The sequence below is a fragment of the Lolium rigidum genome, chromosome 5 (genome assembly GCF_022539505.1).
Source record: "Lolium rigidum isolate FL_2022 chromosome 5, APGP_CSIRO_Lrig_0.1, whole genome shotgun sequence".
NCBI lineage: Eukaryota > Viridiplantae > Streptophyta > Magnoliopsida > Poales > Poaceae > Lolium > Lolium rigidum.
In genome coordinates, this window is record NC_061512.1 from 99,372,654 (window position 1) to 99,378,594 (window position 5,941).

At 43.0% G+C, this 5,941-nt stretch overlaps 1 long non-coding RNA gene across 1 annotated transcript; it reads left to right on the forward strand.

The window, feature by feature from the left end:
• Positions 1 to 1,312: 1,312 nt before the first annotated feature.
• Positions 1,313 to 2,467, forward strand: LOC124651239. Its single transcript, XR_006987322.1, has 3 exons — positions 1,313 to 1,832; positions 2,011 to 2,258; positions 2,342 to 2,467. It is a non-coding gene; the product is annotated as an uncharacterized LOC124651239 (long non-coding RNA).
• Positions 2,468 to 5,941: the final 3,474 nt, after the last annotated feature.

The following is a 5,941-nucleotide window of genomic DNA, read 5'->3' on the forward strand; positions in this document are numbered from 1 at the left end:
ATCTGATATTCAAACATCATGTCAAAGTACTTAATGCTATGCTCTGTTAATTCTTAATACACAATTGTTTGAAGTTTTCCCTTTTTTGTGGAGTGTAAGAAAGATGTGTTGCATCATCTCTATATTAGTACGTGATGCTCATATGGATGCTTATCAAACACGTATTGAAGTTTCACCAATATTATCTCATTGATGAATTGTTAGTATCCACTACAACTTAAAAAAGAGAGTAGACAAGTGAACCCATGAACCCAGTCCAATTATAATCATAAGAAACATCTTTCTATTGCATTTATCTTACTTTCTAATTGCAATGCTATTTTAATCCGAACATACAAAAATATTTTGTTTACTTAATCACAAACAAAACTCAAAAACAACTATATCTTTACTGCTTTTACTTAGTTTACATTATTTATTTACTTTACTTTACTTTTACTATCTTTTTTATCTACAATTACTAATACGAAACCTTGTGCTTGATGTAGCGACCCGGAAAAATACCCCTATTAGATTTGTTTGTTATTTTCTTTTTGTGCATACTCATGGCATCATGCATGCATCATATCCATTATTTCACAAACTAAAATTATTTAAATAAAATATATTTTTTGTTTCTCTTTATGGTTCTATAAAAACCCTCCCTCGCTCTTTTCTTATTTAACAAACCTTAACAAACCTGAAACGAAAATATTTGAAATATTTTGAGTAGACTTGTTTTAAATAAAAATGTGGCTTTGGAGATGGTCTGCAACATTTCCTTCTTTTTCATCTATCTTTTTCTATCTATCTCCTTTTGTTCTTCCTTGCATTATTTGCAAATCCAGAAAAAGAAGAAAAGGGGCCGGAGGCCATCAATTCTAGTGCATCTTTTTTCTGGTCGGTCACAGCGCTACAGCCTAAAGGAGGACTCCTCTTTGCCATCTTCACATGGGGAATGAGCTCTGCCCGTGAGCCCTCCACCAAGCGCCTCTCCCTCACCTGCTCCTCTTTACCCCCTACTTCAACTCCACATCAAACCCTAGCCCTTTTTCCTCCTCTTGCCCCGCCGCCACCAAAGCTCCCTCCCGTTTTCCTTTCTTCCACGAAGAACTTTAGAGAAAGTTCAGAAAATTCATAGATACATCAGGACATCACCGCCAGCTCTTCCCCATAGCGTCTTCGTTCCGGCCATTCCGATGCGACTCCGGCCTCCCCGAACCCTCCATGACCCTCCTGGTGAGATCCTCCGCGTCCTAGACCTCTCTCCATCCTGTTTTCTGTTCTCTGTTGCTCTACCGGCGTTGACAGTTCATCGCCGTCGCAGGTGCTCCATTTCGGCCATGCTACAGTGGTTCCCCCATCTCAGCGCCGCCATCTAGTGGTTCACCACGTCGAGGAGCATCCAGCACGCCCTTCCCTACTCCTCGAATCGCCCTGCATCATCGAGCCCATGCTCGAGTGAGACGACCTCTGTTTCCCTAAAACTCCTCATCCTTTCCGTCCGTCATCTTCATAACGCGACCCTTATCTGTCTTCTTCTTTTGCGCCTGTACCTTGTCTACAACACGCAGTAAGCCAAGTGGTTCTGTTCCTTGCTGATCCATTAGCGTGTCCTTGGTCTACAGCAAAAACGACGCGCGCTTGCATTCATCGATATCCAAGTAGCAGTACAGTTGGTTCGTTCCTTCGTCGTGCTGTAACTGAACGTGAGGTTGAGTTCACGTTCAGGCTTAAGAAAAGGTTGAGTTCACGTGAGCCACCCTTTTATTCTTTTCATCCTCTGACTTGTGTGGTTCCTTTTTCAAACTTCAGTGACAACCAAACCAGGCGCTACACTCCCATCGACCAAGGTAGCTGCTATCTTTTGCCTTTGCTCCACGCACAGATCCCATGTTTCCTTGCCAGCTTTCAACATACACAATCAGATTTTCCTTTTTCACTTGCTGGCTATGCACGACATGCAACCATCCAGCAGCATTCCTGCTTAGCTTAGCTAACTAATACCATTTTGTCACTTTTCCTGTGTAGTCTTTCCGATCTGTCCGACCGTGTTGCCGCACAAGATCTTTTTCCTGGCGTACACTACTTCGACTATGGAACGTCAAGAGGGTGGAGACTTGACTACTTCCGCGACCAGCGCTTCTCTCTGTGTTCGCCACATTTTCAACGCTCCAACTTTGTTCAGTTTCGTCAGTTTTGATACACCGTCCAGAAACGAGCTTCAGAGTGCTGCGCGTGTCTCCATCTGTTTCAATATCTGGGTGGTAGCCCATCTGGTTCGTGCCTTGTTTTCAGCCGTAATCTTCTTGGTCTAAATCCCGGCCATTAAATCCGTCACCTTCCCCTTTGTTGTGTTCAGATCCCATGCTTGGAGATAGTTCAGTGTACACGTGAGCCAATCTAAATCAGCTTCAGCAAAGCAACCCAGTGGCTATAGCCTTCATCTCTTTCACGGTGGTATCAGGATCAACTACCAGAGTGTGTTGCTTCTGTTCATCGGTGCAGGCCAGGTCCGACCCAAGTCTCCTGCGCCCTTTGTTTTATTCTTTTTGCAAACTGTATAATGCATATCTTTGGATTGGTAAATCCAATAATTCTAAATGGTATATCTATTTAAATCATAAAAATCTCATGAATCTAAATATGTCATGTATATAAATGTTTGCATCTTGCATCATGTAGTGTCATGTTATTTTGCATCGCACGTAATACATAATATACGGGGTATTTGGGAATTGCCGTATATGGTTTCCCCGCTCCGTTTAATATTGGAAGTAGCGCACCCCTGCCATGTTTTGCCATGCTAAACAACCCTTAAATTTGTCGGTAGAAATGCAACTCCAACCTAATTGTTTATCCGGGGTTTCGACTCCGATTAATTTGGATAAGTTGCATCGCCGCATCATGTTTGCCATGCCCTGCATATCATACCATGATCATGCTGATTCTTTTGCCGTAGTAGTAAGATGTGTATCCGTTGCTTGTTGTAGCGCTTTGCTTCTTCCCGGATAGGATCACGAAGTTGTGTGGTGAGATACGTCAAGTTCTCCGGATGTCCCTCGGCAAGCTTTAACAGGCAAGCATTTCCCCTATACTTCTGCCCCTGCAGAAGTCGCTCACCTATTTTATTTTGCCTTCTCCCTCATGCTAGATTTAAGTTGTGTTCTTCACACGTGTCCCTTCCACTTATTACCTCAAGCAGCCCATATTGCCACCACCACCTCCTACAGCTATTGTTTGGTTTCGGGTCTGCCTTGCGAGTCGTCGGTGGGTTAGCTGATCGTTTTGTGCGGCTCACTTGTGTTTCTTTAAAACCTAGGACCCTGAGTTCTTGTTATCTGTTCCGAGACTGAGCGCTCTAACCACACGTGGGTATGCTTATGAGTCTCCCCTTGACCACTGCCGGAATCTACAGCCTTGTCCAGTGGCCACAACTAGTTTGGAAAGTTTTACCTTTTGTTGTTGCGTGCATGCCAGCATGTTACTTATTTATTTGGGAAGCCCCTGGGTGCCTTGTATCCCTTGTTTCTGGTATGCACGTATAGATCGCGGAGCCTCTGTGAAGTGGTTTATCGCCCCAGTGTGTGTTTAAACCACCTAGCACGCTGGCGCACATAGCTAAGTCCGCTTCGGAGATACGACGGGACTTCGATACGGGTTCAACTTGGTTAGGTGGCTTCTCGGACATTGTTGTCGTGAAGGAGAGTGCGAGCCGTGATATCCACCTGTCGTAAGTGGGTCGAGCGGTGCGTGTGGGTACATTTGGGCAACCCCTGCAGGGTGTACATCTTATCGATAAGCCGTGTCCGCGGTTATGGACGACTTGGAGCTGTATGACTTGACCATAGACAACTTACACCTGTTGCTTCAATCATAATAACTTGTGTAGTAAGTTAGCATAACTTAAATAATAACTGGTTAAAACTTGACGACCATGTGAGTGCCTTTGTAAGTACTTCTTGGCGAAGGGGGAACACATCGGCTGTGTTATGATTGCAGAGTATAGAATTGTTAGTTTATGCGCTCTCTCACCTTCTCTATTTAGACGAATGTTGTAGAGTGTCTCTATAGGTTTTTAGTGCTTGCGCGCTGCCACTTAACCCCATCATATTGCCTATGACGTTCCTCTTGCGTCCTCTAAGTCCCCTGCGTGCCTCAAGTACAAAGGACGACTGGTTGACGAATGCTTATACGTCTTGAAGTCTTGTTAAGTACGAACCCGTACTTATTGATGCTTCTACGGGATATAACCGGGCAGGTATGAAGATATGTTCGATGAAGACGATGCTAGCAAGGTTACCCTTCCGGCTTGGCCTGGGCAGGGTTATGGACGCCATTGGTTATCTTCAGGACTCTTAGTCCAAATTTGTACCTTGTCCGTACTCGGATGTATTTGATCTTCTGTATGATTTGGATCTTTGTATGTATCTATTTGTATTTTGACTCGTTGGAGTCGTTGTTGTAATATATATGTTTCTTGTGGGCTATTGTAATCCTGTTGTAATGTTACCTCTCGTGATTGATTCCACCCGCATCGCGTGCATGCTTCGGCGTGTACGAGGCGCTTGGTGGTGCGTCTCCTAAAATCGATATCGTGCGGATTTCGGCGGATTCGCTGGGATCCTCATGTGGGGCGTCACACTTGACAACCACACGGTGGAGTTGGAGAAACAAGGCAATACTTTACTTTGCAGGATTGCTAGAAGAGGAGGAAAAGAGACACCTCTAAGTCAATTCCCCGAGAGTTTGATATAAACCCTTGAGTCACCCTTGTGGGGAAAAAGCTTCGCTGAGTACAACACTCTGCGCTGGAGTCCCAACATCATAAACTAGTCTCAATGGAGAAAGATAAAGATGATCACCACTCACAATTTATAATTCACAATATATATCAGTAATCCAATAAAGTATTACTCCCTCTGTCCCATAGGAGGTGGCGTATATACTTTGTCCGAAAGTTAGTGTTTTCAAACTTTGATTAAATATATTGAATAAATTATCAATAATTATAATATTAGGTAAGTACATTACAAAATATATCTTATGATGAATCTATCGATATTGATTTCGTATTATAAATCTTTATAGTTTGGTATATATATTCTTGGTCAAACTTTAAATACATTCATCTTCTTTATCTAAGTTTATACTCCACCTATTTAGGGGTAGAGGGAGTACAAAGCAACAAATATCAAGTTCAAAGCTATCTTCCAAACTACCTTTTTTGTGGATTACCCTAGATATTGACGTCATCGTGTTTGTCTTTCTTGTATAGGTCAACAAAATATAAATCGTTAGCGCTGAGACATTTCGGTCACACAATCAATCTTTTTTTTTATCTCGTGTAGTGCACCAAAACTTCACAATAGTGATGGGGGTGAAACGGGTGCTGACCTGCATTCCTCTCAGTTTGCACGTAAATAAGGAAATTATTTAGTTCTATGGTAGAAGGTGTTCAGGTATATAAGTAGATTGCCTAGCTCTTTTCATCAGTTCGGACTTTTGGTTCAAGTGGCTAGTGCATGAAGTTTAACATGGTATCAGAGCTCCAGATCTCTAGTTCAAATCTTGGCTTTCACAATTTATTCTAAAATCTTCAATTTATTCTAAATTCCCCGCATCCTCTTGTCGTGTGGTCCCGGCGCTGCCTCTTTGCCTCTCTACACGTGTTGACTTGTCTTCTCGTCTTCCCGTCACACGTGAGAGGGGGTGTTGACATGTATAAAGTAGATTGTGTTGGATAATTAGGCACAATTTCCATGATTAATTCCAGAATATAAAGCATGACGAAAATAACTACTAACATGTGAAACTCGAACATACTAGATGCAGTGATCAACATGAACAGTAGCAGAGCAAACGGTACAACATCCATCGCTAAACAGATCGAGATATGTCGCACGTACCTATCTGGTGGTGGTGGCGGTGGAGGTGTAGCAGACGATGTCGCAGCAGTAAC